Source organism: Cornus florida, unplaced genomic scaffold (genome assembly GCF_030987335.1).
Source record: "Cornus florida cultivar Cherokee Brave unplaced genomic scaffold, ASM3098733v1 CherokeeBrave_3.0.0_Hap2_Chr01, whole genome shotgun sequence".
In the NCBI taxonomy this organism is placed as follows: domain Eukaryota; kingdom Viridiplantae; phylum Streptophyta; class Magnoliopsida; order Cornales; family Cornaceae; genus Cornus; species Cornus florida.
In genome coordinates, this window is record NW_026775571.1 from 22,613,513 (window position 1) to 22,633,612 (window position 20,100).

Sequence of the window (20,100 nt, forward strand, 5' to 3'; positions counted from 1 at the left end):
AAGAGAGGATCTGTGATTGTTGTATTACATTTGTTATAATGTATTTGGTGAGCTTAGAGAGCTTGTTTGGTCCTGGCAGGGTTGCCTAGGACAGGGGGAGTGTTTGTATACACTTTGTTGAGCTAGTGTGTGAAGTGAAGTGTGTGAAAACTAGTGTCTACATCTGATACAAGGGTGTGTGCAGAGTGTGAGATAGCTGACTGTGTAACAGCTTACTTACAACTAGTGGATGCTTGCATTAACTGAGGCCAAGACCCAAGGTTTTCCCTAATTAAAAGGGTTTCCTTGTAAAACCTGTTGCTTTGCAGTCTATACTTGTTTTATGCCATTTTCCAGCTTCATTTGAAAATGGTTTGACCAATTCACCCCCCTCTTGGTCCAACATATGGGATTATTATTTGTGGAGGAAGTTTGTTGATTGTTGATTTGTTGAGAAGGTGAAGTGTTTGTTCATTACTTGTTGCTTGTTGTGCTTTGTCGTGCATGTATGGTCGTAGATCATTGAGACCCACTCTTGTCCCTCTAAATTTTTATCTTGAATTCGTTATTCAAAACCCTAGGGAAGAGGAAGTTCTAGTCAATCCATTTCATCAATGGAAGGACATAATGAGGACCATGTGGAGGACCTTGGTTACATAGACCAACAAGGCATCCTCCACCCCAATGTGCATCATGATAGCATAGAAGTACCATTAGGCACGCTAAGGCTATTCGTTTATCCACCACAACAACAAAGCCAAGTTCCATTGGGAATGCCAAGGCCAATCTATACTCTACCACCTCCCATTATTCAAGGCAATCAAGGTGCCCATGTTGCACCTCCAATTGTTAATCCTCTCCTTGCTTTAAGAGATCACTATGCGCCTAATGAATACAATGCACCCACATGCATTCAATTACCACCATTTAGAGCACACCATTATGAGATCAAACCACAAACCATTCAAATGCTTCCTAACTATCATGGACTTCCAAGTGAAGAACTCTACAAGCATTTGGATGAGTTTCTTGAAGTATGTTCCACCGTGAGATACATGGACATGCCAGAAGAGGTCTTAAGGCTTAAAATTTTTCCATTCACCCTTAAAGACAAGGCAAAACATTGGTTTAACAATCTTAAACCTTTTTCAATAACTTCTTAGGCAGAAATGCAACAAGAGTTCTTGAAGAAGTACTATCCGGTTTCTAAGACCAATGCCATGAGAACCTCAATTTGAGAGTTTTCACACGGGGATGGGGAAACGTTCCATGAGGCATGGGAAAGATTCAATGAATTGCTTAGGAAGTGTCCACATCATGACATACCCAAATGGAAATTAGTTCAATATTTCTTCGAGAGCTTATCGGACAATTACAAGGGCATGGTTGATGCTTCCATGGGTGGCTCTTACATTGATAGGCATGAGGATGACGTGTGGCATCTTTATGAGAGCATGAGTGAGAATTCTTTGCATCGATCTTTATCTTCTAAGAATGGTAGGAATTCAAGTGGAAGGAAGAGTGTTGTCTTACATCAAGTCGACCATTCCAATGAAATAGCCGCTGAGATAAAGTCCTTATCTCAAAGGTTTGATCAATTCTTGATCAACCAAAACTCGGCAAATCAAGTATCTTCTGTCCCTAACCATTCCTATCATGCATCCAATGAGACATGTATGGCTTGTTCAAGTGTTTTACATTCTACTTCCAATTGTCCCCATGGACATGTGCAAAATGAGCATCATGAACAATGTTGTTGGTTTCCTTGATGGAGTCGCCACAACCAACAAAGCTTGAAAGTTGTGTGAGAATTTAGGAGGTGGCCAAGTTTTACATTTATAGAAAGCCACTACTACCTTTCTCTATATAAAATATAGATAGGGCGAGTAGGGATCGTCCCAAGGGATTTGATGGTGTATCGAATTGTGAAACTATGGTAATTAGGGTTAGTAGGTCGAGTGATCACACAATTGATTAGTTGGTTGATTAAGCTAAATTGAATTCAACTAAATAAAATAATATGAAGTAAATAAGAGAGAGAGAGAGGTCTTGGGGTGTAGAGATCACCACCAAGCAATACTTTTCTATACCACTAACAAGTGATCAATTGAGGGTAATGGATGTGTTGCAATATGATAAGGGTGTGTGTGCATTAGGTTGATTCAATTGGCAAGGATGACAAATCAAGCAAGTATTGTCTAAACATCATGTGAAGAGCATAATATATCTAAACAATAGAGCATATATTGTCTAGACAACATGGGGATAGCACAATAGATCAAAACAAGTCATTAATCCTTCATTAAGCTCACAATCCACATACAACACAATATTAGAGGAATATGCCATTTGGACTCACAAGCATGGAACATGAAACATCAAGAGTAGATTGTCCTCCCATCTAACATTACACTACCACTACACTAAATCTACACTACTAGCATGAAAATAAAGCTATCTAGACTAGGGGAGAGGCACAAACTATCAAGAATAGGTATAAACCATCAAATGAACCAAAATAGCATTCATTAAGCATATCATCTTGATAATCTCTAGATCTATAGCATCAATACACATAGACATGCATCAAAAACACTAAATCTAGGGATAAGCACATGAATATCCTACTTTAGCATACATAGACATATGGATAGAATAAAATAGTCAATTAGAAGCATTAAACCATACAAACCATGAAATAATCAAGATTTATATATACATGAATATCAAGATGTATCATACAACACTAATCCCTCAATAATACACAAGATTAGAGTATATAAAGCATGCTTGGGGCTAACTCTAGCCCCAAGAGGATGTCTAGCCACTCATGGTAGTGATGATCCAACCTTCAAGGGCTAACTCCATGGCTACTCCTTGTTGGTGAAGATCTCCTCTAATGGTTGCTCTAGCTTCCCTCCTTTCTTCCTCTCCAAGAATAGCCTCCAAGATGATTTTCAATGTGTAACAAGAGACTCTCTCCAAAAAGTGTATCATATTCCTTATATAGGTAGGTCAAATACACCCTATGATGAGCTGTGGTCGTGCAAGGCATATTCTCCAATGATTGGATGAAGGACGGAATAAATGAGCTGGACTTTAACTTTTTCTCGCTGGAGGAAGTTCGATCGATCGAACCTTAACTTGGATCGATCGAAAATGGGTTCGATCGATCGAACTGCATCTTGGATCGATCGAAGTGGTCTGACTCCTCCGGATAATGACAAGGCTGGGATATTTTCAAGATATTTATGGGGAAAAAGACAAAAGTGGTTGGTAGGCGTACAGTTGTGGATAAGATCAATCATTTGAATAGGACAAAATAGGGTTCGATCGATCGAAGTTGATGTTCGATCGACCGAACTTGGAATTTCAGCAAAGGCCAAGGTTGGATCTATCGAGAAGTACTGTGATCGATCATAGATGTTCGATCGATCGAACTCTAAGTTGGATCGATCGAACTTTTCAGCTGCACAACTTTGATTCCTTTTTGCTCCTTTCTTTCTCCACTTTGCTCCCTCCTTTGGTTTATCTCAGGATTGCTTCAATTAAGCTTTTATTTGGCTGAGTTAGCTCAATTTTGGGATTAGTGCCTGAAAATATAAATAACACGTAATAAGTCTAAAACGGCAAAGTAAGATAGATAAAGGTACTAGAATGCTTAAGCTTAACGGGTTTAAATGCGCACTTTTCAGTGCTCATCAAACAAGTCAATGCAACTTTTGTTAATCAAGGGAACAACCCTTATGGCAATCATTATAATCCTAGCTGGAGGAATCACCCAAATTTCTCTTGGAAAAACCAAGGGAAAGGCTCAAACCCTCCCCAAGGTGGTTTCCAAGGGAAGTATGTTCCACCTCCGATGCAAAGCCAAGGTTCACAAGGTTATAGACCATTCCAATCACAAGGAAACTAATTCTCTAATTCTCATTTTCCTAATTAATCATCATATTCTCAAGGAAATGCTAGGAGTCCGGCTTTTGAAGAGAAAGTTTTAACCGCTCTAGGCACTCTAGAGGCTAACACTCAATTGCTTCATTCTCATTCGCAATCCATTGCTAAGCTAGAAACCCAAGTAGGGCAAATAACTAGTACTTTAAATGCTAGAGAGAAAGGGAAAATGCCTTTGAATGCCCTACAAAAGTAACAATATGTTGTAGAGACTCATTCCTCGTCGGAAGGTCATACAATAAAGCATATCAACGCGGTGACTACCTTGAGAAGTGGGAAGATTGTGGACAACCAAGTAGTATGTCCAATGAAGAGAGTGAACTGGTGCAACCACAAGTTGACACCCGTCCCGTTTCACATCCTATTCCTCCTTCATTGCATATGCATGATCTTTTAAATGAGAATGTGTTGAAAAGTGATTTGAAAAGTGATTTTAAAAAGAAAGATTTGCAACATGATTTCAAAACTTCTTGTGTTGAAGAGACTTTAAAGAAAATTTCTGAAAAGGTTTTTGAGCCAAGAGCTCCATTTCCGGATACCTTAAAAGGATCCATTTCAAATGACAAACAAAAGGCCAAAGCAAATGAAATTATGGATATGTTTAGGCAAGTGAAAGTCAATCTTCCACTTTTGGATGCAATTAAGCAAATTCTGGCTTATGCCAAGTTCTTAAAAGACTTATGCACCCAAAAGAGGAAGAACAAAAGCTAAGCACCTAGGAAAGTGGTCTTAACCGAGCAAGTAAGCTCAATTTTGCAACATAACACTCTTCTAAAGTTTAAGGACCCTGGTTCACCTACCACTTCATGCATCATTGGAGATCATATCAATAATCGAGCTCGCCTTGATTTGGGAGCAAGTGTTAACCTTCTTTCATACTCGGTATATGCCAAATTAGGTTTAGGAGACTTGAAACCGACGTCGGTGGTTTTACAACTTGCCGGCCGATCCATCAAAAAGCCTATGGGTATCATTAGGACGTATTGATTAAGATTGATAAATTTTTCTTTCCCGTTGATTTCATTGTCATTGACACAGAACCAGTTCCAAATCCTAAGAGCCAAATTCCCGTTATCCTTGGCCGTCCTTTCTTGGCAACCGCAAATGCCAACATTAATTATAGGACGGAGATAATGAAGATTTCATTTGGCCACATGAAGGTAAAGTTGAATATTTTTAATCCAACCCCCAATTCATTTGACAAGTATGAAGAAGTGAATGTTGTAGAGAAATGTCATAACCATGAAAGTGAAGAGTCTTTGCTTGAAACCAAAATTCCAAAAAGCTCATCTTCAACCTTGAAACCAAAGAAAGTTGTTTCAAAGTCTTGTTTTGAAAGGGCATGGAAGCCCAAAGATTGCTTTGACCAAGGACCGAAAACTTCTTTTGAGCTTAATCCAATAAATTCCTTAAAGAACCATTTGTTGGGTGGAGTTCAAAACACTTATCACCCTATAAAGGAGGGGATGCACTACAAGATGTTTGATCCAGGCTAAAAGAGCCCAACGTCTTGCTAGAGACGTTAAAGACTAGTACATTTCGTAGGGTGTCAAAACCCTATTCCTCCCTCATTTCTATCTTTAATTTCATTTCTTGCAAAGTCTAGATATTGGCTTTGGGTTCATATGTATTGCTAGGAATTATAATTAGTATTGCATGCACTCTTATGTTGAAATTGAGCATTTTGTATAAGTTCGATCGATCGAACTTCCCACCTGCATCAAACCTGCATCTAAATCACTCTCTGTCCAATTGTTTGAACAAAACTTGCATATTTCAGCTCTCTGTCCCTTCGTTCGAACTTGTTCGTAGATTGATCTTTAGTTCTTCGATCAATCCAACTTTATCTTGGATCGATCTATAGTTCCAACACTTAGAAAAATTTTGAACCTGCATCCAAAAGCCTCTCTGTCTCATTGATCGAACATTTATTCAAATCTTTGCATTCTCGATCGATCGAAAGTATTCTGAGATCGATCTTGAAGAAATCGATCTTTGTTCTTTGATTTTCAATTTTGACTTTATTTTAAATTCTTAATTTCAAAAATTCCAAAAAATATTTTATTATTTTTATTGTCATTTTTATTTTTATTTTCCGAAAAAATAAATAAATAATAATAAAAAAAATAAAAATATAGTAATAAAAATATATATATAAATAATATAAATAAATAAATATTTTTAAAAAATCCTAAAAATACTTTTACTTTTATTTATTTTATTTTTTATTTTTCAAAAATCCCAAAAATATTTTGTCACTTAAGAGGAGAGATCAATTTCAGTTCGATTGATCTGAGGATTTAGTTCGATCGATTGAACTGGCAAGGGAATGTTTTTAAAAAATTGATTTAGGGTCATTCGATCAATTTCACAAAAATCGATCTCAAACCCTCATTTCACCCTTCGCCGCTGCATCCCAACTCTTCTCCATCTCTGGCGAAACTCCGGTAATCTTCATCTCATCCTGAATCTCTCTCTCTTCTCGGATCTAGGATCTCATCTTCATCTCACATTCTCTCTTGATTCTGGTAAGATCCGAGATCTCATCTGTGACTTCAAGCTTCGATTTGATGAATCCATGCTTTAAATGTTAGATCTATGTTGTTTTGATGATGCATATCGCCATTGATGAAGCTTCGAACCTCTGTGTATATATATGTATATATGTTTTGAATAGTTCTTGATTTGATTTGATTTTGGGGGTCACAGGCCGAATCAAGTGACCAATGTTGATGCTTTGTTGTGTAGATGGGCCCACGACCATGTTCGTGAAGGCCCCGTGCCATCCACGTCACAGATCTGAGAGTTTTCGAGTTTCACCTCACAGTTTGATTGATCGAACTTTTTATTTGATCGATCTGTAACAGATCGATCTCACCTATTCTCGATCGATCGAACTTGCATCGATCTCACATGTTTGTGATCGATCGAATTTCACAGATATACTTCACACATTTTACACACCATCTCTTGTGTTTCATGCTATCTCATACATGCCCAATGCCTGTATTTTCCACATTGGATGCATTCCATACTTATACTGTTTAGCATGTCTCACATCATGTCACTTATTCCTTGTCACTTGCATAGGTTCATGTTCCTTATCTATTTTATCTATCTTATTTGACATACATGATTCTATCAACTGTGCTTTAATTCTTTATACCGGCATTGACTTCCTTTTTGCAAGTTTTCCTTTTATTTTGCAAGCCATGGCTAAGGTCAAGACTGTTGCTCGCGGACACTATCACGGTAGGGCTTGGCGGAGTTTGGATGACGAGGCAGGTCTATCTCACGCCCAGAACCCCATTTAGGAGGAGCCAATAGAGCCCACTCCACCTCAGTCTCCTTCTGATAGTTGACTATAGTCTTTAGCTGAGGCATCTTCTTCACAGGCTGACGCTGAGGCTGAGCACATACCATCTCCATCACCACCGCCAACTCAGCTAGCCCAGTACTTAGACCGGCCATTACCTAGATACTCACGCCTTCAGGTGGCGCACGAGTCGGTCTTTGACATAGACTACTTCTCCTGGTCTGTTCTTACCAGAGCAGCATATGACGATATAAACCGGAAGGGCATCTCAGATATGCTAACCCCTGTCACATACCCAGTATACCCGAGGTTGGTTCGAATGTTTTTCTAGAACCTCCGACCTGCCCCGAGTAACCTGGCGGAGCTGTGGACTACCATTGACGGCCACCTTATTAGTATCACGGTGGACACTCTTTCCAGATCCTGCCGTTCTCCACATGTCTGCCCTCCCGATCTCCAGGGTATCTATCCTACTCTATGGAGGCCCACATATGCATATATGGCCGTTTTACTATAGGTCACTATGCTGGTGGCGAGAATTTCGCCACCTGGACTTATCTGCCAGACGACCTGTGGTTCTTCGATTCGTTACTATACCGAAATGTTTTTATGGCCGGCCACAAGATACAGAGGCGCAGTGACTATCTTACAACTTTATACGCCTTCTATACAGGGCACTTGTTGTCCATTCCTGTGCTCATACGGAGCGTTATAATGAAGCTGTATGTTGACCATATCAGCAAGGCCAAGCCCAAAAGGGCTAAATATCTCCCATTCGGCCATCTCATCACATAGATTCTGAGAGACCAGTGCTATCCCTTTCAGCCACGGGAGCATACTAAGTCTAGGGCCTGCACATTCAAGAAGAAAGATTGGGATAAGAGCTATAACGCTCTTATCAAGAGTCTACAGGACGACGCTGTCGGGGTAGCTGAGGAGCTAGAGAGAGAGGAGATAAAGCAGGCAGCAACAGCAGCAGAGTAGGCGGTGGATGATATACCAGTCCATCTGCCTGGCATGCACGTGGATATTGACTTGGAGCAGCCCGCAGAGGACCAGGAGCATCACTCTCCGGTTGGGTCACCCGTTCAGGACTAGGAGCAGGTTCAGGGTCATCATTCTCCCGCTCCAGTGGTACTTGAGGCTCCAGCACAAACACTTAGCTATGGAGAACGACTCCAGGCTTTGGAGGATACTGTAGTATCTATTCGCATCGACACGGTCTCTATCCGAGAGGATGTTGTCTCCATCCCAGCTGACATTTCATCTCTCCGTATTGATGTCATGGCTACGTTGCGAGACTTATCTCGAGATATCCGTGGAGCATGCCCTACCCATCATACCTCCTCTTCCTGATCTCTCTATCCCTTTACTCCTGTCATTTTATATATCTGTGATATATTATTACTGTTACTCTATTTTTGCAGCCAGTCTGTCGGCCCTGATACTATGCTATGATGTATATTATTTCTGTTTATACATGCTATATGTTGGATGTCATACCTTGTATTGATATATCTGTTTGTGATTGACTCCATCAGGTGCATCCCAGTAACTTCAGTGAGAAAGAATACTGCCCAAAATTTTCAGGACCACCCTTATACCTCTCTCTATTTTCAGTTGTTATCCCATTTATACTTGCATGTCCACTGTGCACTATTAATATCCCTCTTGTTATTTGATAAGTTTTATCCAAGTGCTAAATTTTCAGGACCACAGTTAATCCCAAGTTTGGGGGGGCTATGCCACCTACTTTGGATACTTCTGTTCTGGCTATTCTTTGCTATAGTTGCACTGGTATACTCTTTCCTTTTGTTCTCTTTGTACATTGAGGACATTGTGCCATTTAAGTTTGGGGGTAATAATATAATTTGCAGTGTTTGCTTTAAATTCAAAATTTTGAGCATGACTTGTGTATTTGAGGGATTTTCTATGATTGGTTCATAACTAGCTATGATTTTGATCTTTTGAGGACTATATTGCTTAGAATTTAAAAATTGCTTGACTTGAGAGTCCAATACTCCTTGTATGCCTTGTGGATGCCATTTAGGAGTAAATTTTTTGAAAAATTGATATCTTGCTTGCACTTGTGGTCCGCATCATCCTGATTTTGTGATTGTTTTAAGACTTACTCTAGTATTTTACACTAGCACAGGCACACACTAGCATTCATTTATGGGGTACATGCTTTGTTGATTATTGAATTGGTTATATCCTAATTGGGCTAGTAGTGCATTGAAAGCTTTCATTCTTGATAAAGGTGGATAACAACCCATTTTCACTAAGTAGCCGGGATTCTAGCCTCATCAAACACTGAACTTCTCACGCCGAAAGATGGAGTGCCCAAACTCTAGGTTAGTAAATAAATTCAAAAAAAAAAAAAAAAGTTGCAAAAGCAATAAAAAGTGAGGACTTCTCCGAAAAGGTGAGAAGTCAGAAATGATTAGATGGAGGTTGTCTTAATTTGTAGCCTAGTTGATTTGGGTTTGTAAGTCCTCAGGGGTGTTTGAACACCTAGTGCCCTAAAGCCATCCGGTTTAAGAGTCATTGACCTAACGCTCGACCTCATGAATTGCTAGAAAGCTTAATAGATCAACACATTGCACTATGCTTCCATCTTTGATCCTTAGGGAGAATAATAATAATAAAATAAAATAAAATAAAAAATAGAGTGAAAAGAATAAGCGCACCTAGAACAATAAAACTTTAATAAAACGTCCCTTTTTTGTCTTGATGATCGGTACTAGATTTGTGTGCTAGTTTGAGGGTAAGGATGTGATTAATTCTTTAGTTGGCTTAGCTAGCAACACATTTGATGTCGGTCTACTCAAAAAGGATTCTAGAGTTGTTTTAATTTGTATGATCATTTTCTTGATGTGTGGAGGACCATACTTGCTTGCTTGATGTTAAAATTTTGGGAGATTGCTTAAAAATGTTTGAAAAATTGCTTACTTGAGGTAATTTTCTCCCAATGCTTGTTTGCAATATTGGTGCCTCTTTTGAAAGAATGAGTTTAATGTTTGTTGGTATCATTTCTGGAAACCCTTACAAGACTTCACTCGTCCACTAAGGGTAACCTAGGGGTTTAAAAGGCTTGTTGCATATGCTAAATGTAATCATGTTCCGTACGAAAGTGGCGTTATCCATTTATTGCTTTCTAGTTCATAGTTGTGTAGTTGTTTATTTCATTCATTTACTTTCTAGTTCATTGATAGGGACTAGCAATATTTAAGTTTGGGGGTGTGATAAGCGCTGAAAAGTGCGCATTTAAACCCTTTAAGCTTAGGTATTCTAGAACCTTTATCTGTCTTATTTTCCCGCTTTAGATTGATTTTGTATTATTTCCATTTTGAAGTATTTATCTCCAAAATAAGCTAACTCAGCTAAATAAGAGCATAATTGAAGCAATCTAGAGAAGAATCAAAGAAAGAAGAAAAGTGGGAGCAAAAGGAAGCAAGTGGTGGAAATTCAGCAAGTTGGATCGATCTCAGAATATATTCGATCGATCGAAAGTTCATCTATCTCAGCATTCCAAGATGGATCCAAGCTCTTTTGTCCTCATCTAAAGATCCTACAAAGTTCGATCGATCTTTCTTTCGATCGATCGAAAAGATTTCATCTTATCCACTTGTACCACCTTACCTACCACATTTGTCTCTTTCCCAAAAATATATTCAAAATATCTCAGATTTGTTTTTATCCAAAAAGGCGCCGCCATAGAGGATCGATCCAGCTTAAATTCGATAGATCTCAGCCATGTTCGATCGATCTCACCACAAGTTCGATCAATCGAACTTCCTAAATCTCGAGAAAATCCAAATTCCAGCTCATTCAAAGTTGTCTCATATCCAATCATTAGGAGGAATATTGGTGTACAAGCCCAGCTTATTTGGGATGATATTTAACTTACCTATATAAGGAATATGAGCCACTTTTTGAGAGGATATACTTGATATGCTTGAAAGTAGATAGAGGCATAATTTTTGATATTCTTAGTGAAGAAGAAAAGAAAGGATGAGGCTAGAGACACAAGCTTGGAGTTCCTCCACAACCAAGAAGAGGAGCTATCTCTACCATGGAGTTAGCCCTTGAAGGTTGGAGGACACCATCCATGAGTGGCTAGACATCCTCTTGGGGCTAGAGTTAGCCCTAAGCATGCTTTCTACATCTTGATTTATGTATTTTTGAGGGAATTTGTATTATGATACATGTTTTGACACTTATATATATATTGATCTTGTTTATTCAATGATTTGTATGGTTTAATGCTTCCAATTGATCATTTCATTCTATTCATATGTCCATGTATGCTAGAATAGATGTTCATGCGTTTGTCTCTATTTCTTGTGTTGTTGATGCGTGTCTATGTGTATTAATGCTATAGATCTAGAGATTGTCAAGACATAGTGCTTAATGGAATGCTTTTGTGTTTTATTTGATGGTTCATACTCATTTCTTAATGGATTGTGCCTCTCCCTTAGTTTAATTAGTTTAATTTCATGTCATTAGCTTAATTGTAATGTAGTTGTAGTTTAGATGTTAAATGGGAGGACAATCCATGCTTGTTGTTTGATGTTCCATACTTATGAAAGTAAGTAGCACATATCTCTAACCTTGTGATGTGTCTGGATTGTGAGCTTAAAGAAAGGATTAATGGCTTAATTTGATATATTGTGCTATCCACCATGTTGCTTAGACAATATATGCTTAATTTGTCATCCATGCTTATTGAAACAACCACACACACACACTTTGTTGTAATACATGTTTTCCCCCTCATTAATCATTCATTAAGGGCGTAGAAAAGCTATGCTTAGTGGTGATCTCTAAACCCAAGATCTCTCTCTTATTTTCTCTCAGTTACATTTAATTACCTACTTTAGTTTAAATTGCATCTTAGTGTAATTCAACCACCAACCAATCTTTTGATCACTCGACCTAATAACCCTAATCTTGATTCCTCAACCTTGTATGACCCACCAATCCCTTGGGATGATCCCTACTTGCCCTAACTATATTTTTAGTGAAAGGTAGTAGTGGCAATTTCTAAATGTAAAACTTAGCCACATTCATCATAGCTCTACACCATTATTGTTTGGTGCACAAACCATGGGTTTGGGTTGATGCCCCGAGCCATACCAATAAAAGGAAGTATAAATAAGATGTGTGTATATTACTAATTAAAGGATTAGTTTACCTCGTAAATGCTAAAATATTCACAAATATCATATAAAAATCATTTCTTTCTTTGTCTCCTTTTCTTGGATTATGACTTGGTAAAGATCAGTTAAATAGTTTGAAGCATACGGTAAGAATTAGATAAATGCTTAGAATCATATTTTTCAACCTTTTTCTCTTCGATGTTACACTGATAATAAGTAATTTCACATTGATCAAAATTTTCATCGACACACTGATCAATTTCGCATTAATAACAAGTAATATATGCCATAGAGGTTGAGGCAAATTCTCCCCCTTCGCTTGTTTTATATCATTTTGATCCCACCTTTAGGGATACAATGTGAAGTTCGAATTATAACCTCCATGGTGTTGATAGTTAATTCTACCATGATTATACCCATAACCACATCCATGACGGGGAAATGAGGCCGTATTCGCTTTAGGGATCATTTTCGATCCGGTCGTACTAGAAATTTCTCAAGAAAAGCTATTTATTTTGTTTTGCCATAAACAGGCATGATATCAGCTTTAAATATTTCATAAATCTACACACTTAACATGATTAGTGGAGTATCACTTGTTCAATAAATATCCTTTTCACATAAAATATTTCATCAATCTAGGCCCTCGGTGTAAAAAAATGGAGTTTCTCTTTATCAATATATGCCCTTCAATAATATTTTCCTCCACATCAAATATTTCATAAATCTACGGACTTGGAGTGATAAGTTAATGATGTTATTTTTCAACATATACTCATGAGTAATTATTTCTCCACGTTATCTCAATATATCTAATCTTAAATAGAGAAGTGTTGTATTCAACCACTATTTTTAAATCTTGCAACCGTAGTTGCTGCCAATCGGCTATTAAATCATTAAATAATAAAGGCAGTACAACCAACTATATTGTGAGTACATTTATCACTTAAGTGGACAAATTAATTAATGAATAATAATAAATAAATAAAATTTTCTTACCCTTTAGAGTGAGAATTACAATTTTCTTCAGTAAAGCAAGCAAACCCAACAATCTATCAAAACTAATATCACGAGATAAAAATATAGACTTGAGATAGAAAGAGGGAAAGAAAGCTTTTTTTTCAAGTCTTAGACGATTAGAGTTCATGCTGATAACGTGTTGTAAAAGAATATCAAAGTATAGAAATGTAACGACCCGAACCCGTGGGTCCAAACCATTAACTGGGTCCTTACTTGAACCCGAATTCACCTAAAACAAATACATCCTTGTCTAGTGTCAACACATCATCATTAAGCCTTAAATGTACTTCAAGAGAACTTAAAAACAACATTCTAAGGCTTAGGGATAAAATATACTAGAGAGGAAACAAAGAACACCAAAGCAACTTAATTTCGGTCGACTGAAATAGAGCTTCGGTAGGCCGAAATGAAGTCCTTGAGTAGCCCTTGTACCAGTCAACCAAAATGGCCATTTAGGTCGGCCGGTTGTAAACCAAAACAAAAGTCCTGAGGCTAACAAAAGAATTGATCGATCGAAGTACCCATTTCAGTCGACCGAAATGGATCTACAAGCTGGTTCCTGCTACTTGAAGTGCTGAAATGGTGTAAATGAAAAATGAACTATGTAAAAGCTGTGTAATCCACCAAAAACTTGTTTTGACACACTACAAATAACATACCACATTTCTATGGATGTAAACATCAACCATATATTACATTGCAACATCATTAACCCCATTTGAACAAGAAATATACATTGGTCCTTACAATTAATCAAATTTACAGCAAAATAGAGTCATGGCTCATACCTATGTTACACGGCCAAACAATACAACTTAATACATGTTCAAAGTAACATTTTACAAAAGATGGGATTCAAAATATAAAATGATTGCAAAACACCCTACTAGTCCCTTCATGCTTGTGGTCGATTATCATTTGCGACCTCCTTGCCGTATCCTGAAAAATGCTAATATGAAAGGGGTGAACAAATTTCTCAGTAAGTGGTGCCTAAGACACAACTATTGTAACCCCATGAATCCAAACAATGAATAGAAATAAAGGTAACGGGATCATGCTATGTCGGGGAAACTTAGCAACAAATTAACAACCACGGATCAAAGTCGTAATAAACCATGTTATGCAATGGAATGCAATGTCATGCAATGTCGCTCCCCATTTTTAAAATTCATTCCATTCACTACTTTCAAATCGTTAACATAACTCGTCCCATGTCAACTCCATGGCGTCATTTAGGGCCCAGATAACTTAACCACACTAGGGGGTTTCCCTAGTTCCCTCTAGGTCACATTAATGCCACGGCCCCCAGGCAACTCCTAGGCTACCGGGTTTTTGCAAATCTGTTATCGAAACTTTTTCCCAAAAATTCCCTTTTCTTTCATTTCAAATCAATTTTTCCTATTTCTTACCCAATGATATGCATGAATGTTTCATGCTTTCCAATGCTATAACAATTGGGAACTTTATAGTTCACAATATCAATATGCATCCATATAGCAAATTCCAACAAATTATTGAACAATATAAGCATTAAAAATTAATGCTTAAACATGCATTTTATATAAAACAAGTAATACACATAATCATAAGGTTCTTACACAACAAATAGATCATTTTAAAGGCAATCACATAAATTAAGCATGCTTGACAACAATTCACATAGAATTAACTCACAAAGCTACAAAGATATAAGACCCCTACCTTCAAGAAGATGAAAAACCCCAAATCAAGCCCTAAAATTTTGAAAATCCTAGGGATGGCCAAAGCTGAGATTGTTTATATCAACTTGAAGATCTCGCTGAGCTCTTCGCTTTGCCGCAAACGGCACCCAAAACCTCCCAACGGTTGAAGATTAATTGAAGTTTGAAAACGAGAAAAAGAAAAAGAAAAAGAAAAAGAGAAGGGAAAGAGAGAGAGCCGGGAGAAGAGAGGAAGAATGAGGCCTAAGTGTGGCCTCTTGGCCACAAAATCAAATAAGTGGTGGGTCCCACCAATTAAAAAAAAATTGACTTTTCTTTTTAATTTTTTCTACCACACACACATAATACACATACTAACCATACAATAAGTACATAAAACACAATAAATAAAAATGAGTGAGATGTAAATGGACCCAAATAAAAACCTCGTATGCGACAATTCCGGTAGCGGGTCCCACCCGGGACCGCTAGGCCCGAAAATTGAAAAAATGCCAAAATAGCAATTGTTGCATTTCTAAGAGTCCTAAATTCAATTGAATGCCCCAACCAACCCTCGAACATACTCCGTACACCCTACAGCATCCGGCACGTAAAACGTGCAAAGACGGAAATACCCTTGCAAAGACAAAAAATTTCAGAAAATGGAAAATGACAAAAATTGGAAACATTACAATCTCTCTAACTTAAAAGGATTTCGTCCCCAAAATCATACCTGTAGGAGAAAACAATGCTGGATAATTAGAGAAAACCTCCTGTTCAAGCTCCCAAGTAGCCTCTTCGACTCCGTGGTGTCTCCAAAGAACTTTCACTAACGGTATCGTCTTGTCTAGTGTCAGCACATCATCATTAAGCCATAAATGTACTTCAACAGAAAACATCATTCTAAGGCATGGGGGTAAAATATACTAGAGAGGAAACAAAGAACACCAAAGCAGCTTCATTTCAGTCGACCGAAATAGAGCTTTGGTTGGCTGAAATGAAGTCCTTGAGTGGCCCTTGTACCGGTCGACCGAAATGGCCATTTTGGTCGGCCAGTTGCAAACCAAAACAAAAGTCCCAAGGCTAATAAAAGAATCGATCGATCGAAGTACCCATTTCAGTCGACCGAAATGGATCTACAAGCTGGTTCCTGCTACTTGAAGTGCTGAAATGGTGTAAATGAAAAATGAACTATGTAAAAGCTGTGTAATCCACCCAAAACTTATTTTGACACACTGCAAATAACATACCACATTTCCATAGATGTAAACATCAACCATATATTACATTGCAACATCATTAACCCCATTTGAATAAGAAATATACATTGGTACTTACAATTAATCAAATTTACAACAAAATAGAGTCATGGCTCATACTTATGTTACAAGGCCAAGCAATACAACTTAATACATGTTCAAAGTAACACTTTACAAAAGATGGGATTCAAAATACAAAACGATTGCAAAACACCCTCCTAGTCCCTTCATACTTGTGGTGGATTATCATCCGCCACCTCCTTACCGTATCCTGAAAAATGTTAATATGAAAGGGGTGAGCAAATTGCTCAATAAGTGGTGTCTAAGACACACCTTTTGTAATCTCGTCAATTCAAATAATGAATAGAAATAAAGGTGATGGGATCATGTTATGTCGGGGAAACTTAGCAACAAATTAAAACCATGGATTAAAGTCGTAATAAACTATGTTACGCAATGGAATACAATGTCATGAAATGTCGCTCCCCATTTTCAAAATCCATTCCATTCATTACTTTTAAGCCGTTAACATAACCCGTCCCATGGCAACTCTATGGCGGCACGAAAGAAAGATTGGCCACTGTCCCTGACCCATGGCGTCATTTGGGGCCCAGATAACTCAATCACACTAGGGAGTTTCCCTAGTTCCCTCTAGGTCACATTAACGCCATGACCCCTAGGCAACTCCTAGGCGACCGATTTTTTGCAAATCCTTTATCAAAACTTTTTCCCAAAAATTCCATTTTCTTTCATTTTGAAGCAATTTTTTCTATTTCTTACCCAATGATATGCATGAATGTTTCATACTTTCCAATGCTATAACAATAGGGAACTCTATAATTCATAATATTAATATGCATCCATATAGTAAATTCCAACAAATTATTGAACAAAATAAGCATAGAAAATTAATGCTTAAACATGCTTTTCATATAAAACAAGTAATACACATAATCATAAGCTTTTTACACAACAATTAGATATTTTAAAGGCAATAACACAAATTGAGCATACTTGACAACAATTCACATAGAATTAACTCACAAAGGTATAAGAATGCATGGATTAGAGACCCCTACCGTCAAGAAGATGAAAAACCCCAAATCAAGCCTTAAAATTTCGAAAATCCTAGGGATGGCCAAAGCTAAAATTATTTATATCAACTTGAAGATCTCGCCGATCTCTTCGTTTTACTGCAAACGACACCCAAAACCTCCCAACGGTTGAAGATTAATTGAAGTTTGAAATTGAGAAGAAAAAGAAAAAGAAAAAGAGAAGGAAAAGAGAAAGAGCTGGGAGAAGAGAGGAAGAACTAGGCCTAAGTGTGGCTTCTTGGCCACAAAATCAAATAAGTGGTGGGTCCCACTACTTAAAAAAAACTTTTAACTTTTCTTTTTAATTTTTTCTACGACACACACAAAATACACATACCAACCATACAATAAGCACATAAAACACAATAAATAAAAATGAGTGAGATACAAATGGACCCAAATAAAAACCCCGTACGTGACAATTCTGGTAGTGGGTCCCACATGGGACTGTCCAGTCCGAAAATCAAAAAAATGTTGAAATAGCAACCGTTGCATTTCCAAGAGTCCTAAACTCAATGGAATGTCCTAACTAACCCTCAGACATACTCAGCATACCTTACAGTGTCCGGCACGTAAAACGTGAAATGACAAAAATGCCATTGCAAAGACAGAAAATTTCAGAAAACGGAAAATGGCAAAAATTGGAAACATTACAATCTCCCCAACTTAAAAGGATTTCATCCTCAAAATCATACCTATGTGAGAAAACAATACTGGATACTTGGAGCAAACCTCCTGTTCTAGCTCCCAAGTAGCCTCCTCGACTCCGTGGTGTCTCCGAAGAACTTTCACTAACGATATCGTCTTGTCCCTTAACACCTTCTGTCGTGTGTCAAGGATCTGAACTAGTCCCTCTTCATAGGAGACATCCTCGTTGATATCCACATCAACCCAACTCAAAAATGTGAGACGAATCTAGCTCATACTTTCGTAGCATTAACACATGAAAAACATTGTGGACCCTGTCGGACTGTGGTGGCAAAGCAGGTCTGTAGGCAACCTTTCCCATGCGGTCCAAAATCTTAAAAGATCTAATGAATCATGGTGATAACTTGCCACTCTTCCCAAACCTCAACAAACCCTTCTGTGGATAAACCCATAGAAAAACGTGGTCTCCCACCTTAAAGGATAACGGTCGTCTCTGCTTATCCGCATAACTCTTCTATCGGCTCTGAGTTGTGAGCAACCTCTGTCTAATTAGCTTAATATTTTCAGTAGTCTTAAGTACAATGTCGAGTCCTAAGGCGGCTATCTCGCCCACCTCAGTCTAACAAACAGGAGACCTACAAGGTCTGCCATACAACACCTCAAATAGACCCATCTCAATGCTCGCCTGATAACTGTTGTTATAGGCAAACTCAATAAGTGGAAGGTGATCCTACATCCTAAATCAAGTACACATGTCCAAAGCATATCCTCCAAAATCTGGATGGTACGCTCTGACTGGCTGTCCATCTGTGGATGGAATGTTGTACTAAGGTGCAATGCTGAGCCAAACGTTGCTTGAAGCCCTTCCCAGAACTTTGAAGTGAACTTGGCATTCCTATCTAAAACAATGGCTACTGGAACTCCATGTAACCTCACATTCTCTTTCACGTACAAAATACCGAGTGCCTCTGCATCATCTGTTGCCTTAATAGGCAAAAAGTGAGCCATTTTGGTCAATCTATCAATAATGAGCCATATAACATCGTTGCCTCTCCGGGACTTTGGAAGACCTGTCACAAAATCCATAGCAATCTGCTCCCATTTCCACTGCTCTACCGGTAATGGTTACAACAAACTGGCTGGTCTCTGATGCTCGGCCTTCACTTGCTGACAGGTAAGGCACTTAGCCACAAACTGTGCAACATTCTTCTTCATTCCGTTCCACCAATAATGACGTCTCAAATTGTGATACATTTTGGTACCACCTAGATGAACTGTAAAACGGGAAGTGTGAAACTCTCGTAAGACGTCCTCACAACAAACTGTGGAAACAACCAACAAACCCTTGAACCGAAGACCTCCATTTGCATGCAAGGTCCAATCTTTCACTATCTCACCACTGGAGATCAAAGCATAAATGGCATCTAAATCCGGATCCTGTCTCTGTGACTCAATCACTCATCCGACAGGAGTAGGTGTTGTATGCCTTTTTACTTCAATAATAAATAACAACTCGCAATAGCACAAATCTTGGTAGAATAGCACCATAGAGAGGGTGTCAAAGCCACAGGGAAATGAGTGTATTATGTTTTGCTTTTAACTAATCTTTATTGGTTTACAGGTAACTGGTTGAATTGATTGATTGGTTGTAATGATTGTAAATTGAAATTAAACTAAAATTAAACTAAAGTGATCAGAGAGAGAAAGGTCTTATGAATTTGACTTCACCACAACCTTCATACTATGGTTAACTATTTCAACTCTGGGATTTAACAACTTATATTTTAAATGAATTGAACTCAATAACATTCGTTCAATTCGGTTTTTAAAGGAAGTTGTTTTATAGATTTTAGTTAACTATAACCTATTTGCGATTAGCATGGACTATCCACCTACCTACTCTAACTACGTTGACTAATTTGTAAACAATCTATCTTTCCTAAGTATAGACTATGAAGACATTCATTTATGAAAAACATTCGAACACCATTA

General features: G+C 38.0%; 1 pseudogene; it reads right to left on the reverse strand.

Moving 5' to 3' along the window:
* Positions 1-1,204: 1,204 nt before the first annotated feature.
* LOC132282760 (small nucleolar RNA R71) lies at positions 1,205-1,303 on the reverse strand (annotated as a pseudogene).
* Positions 1,304-20,100: the final 18,797 nt, after the last annotated feature.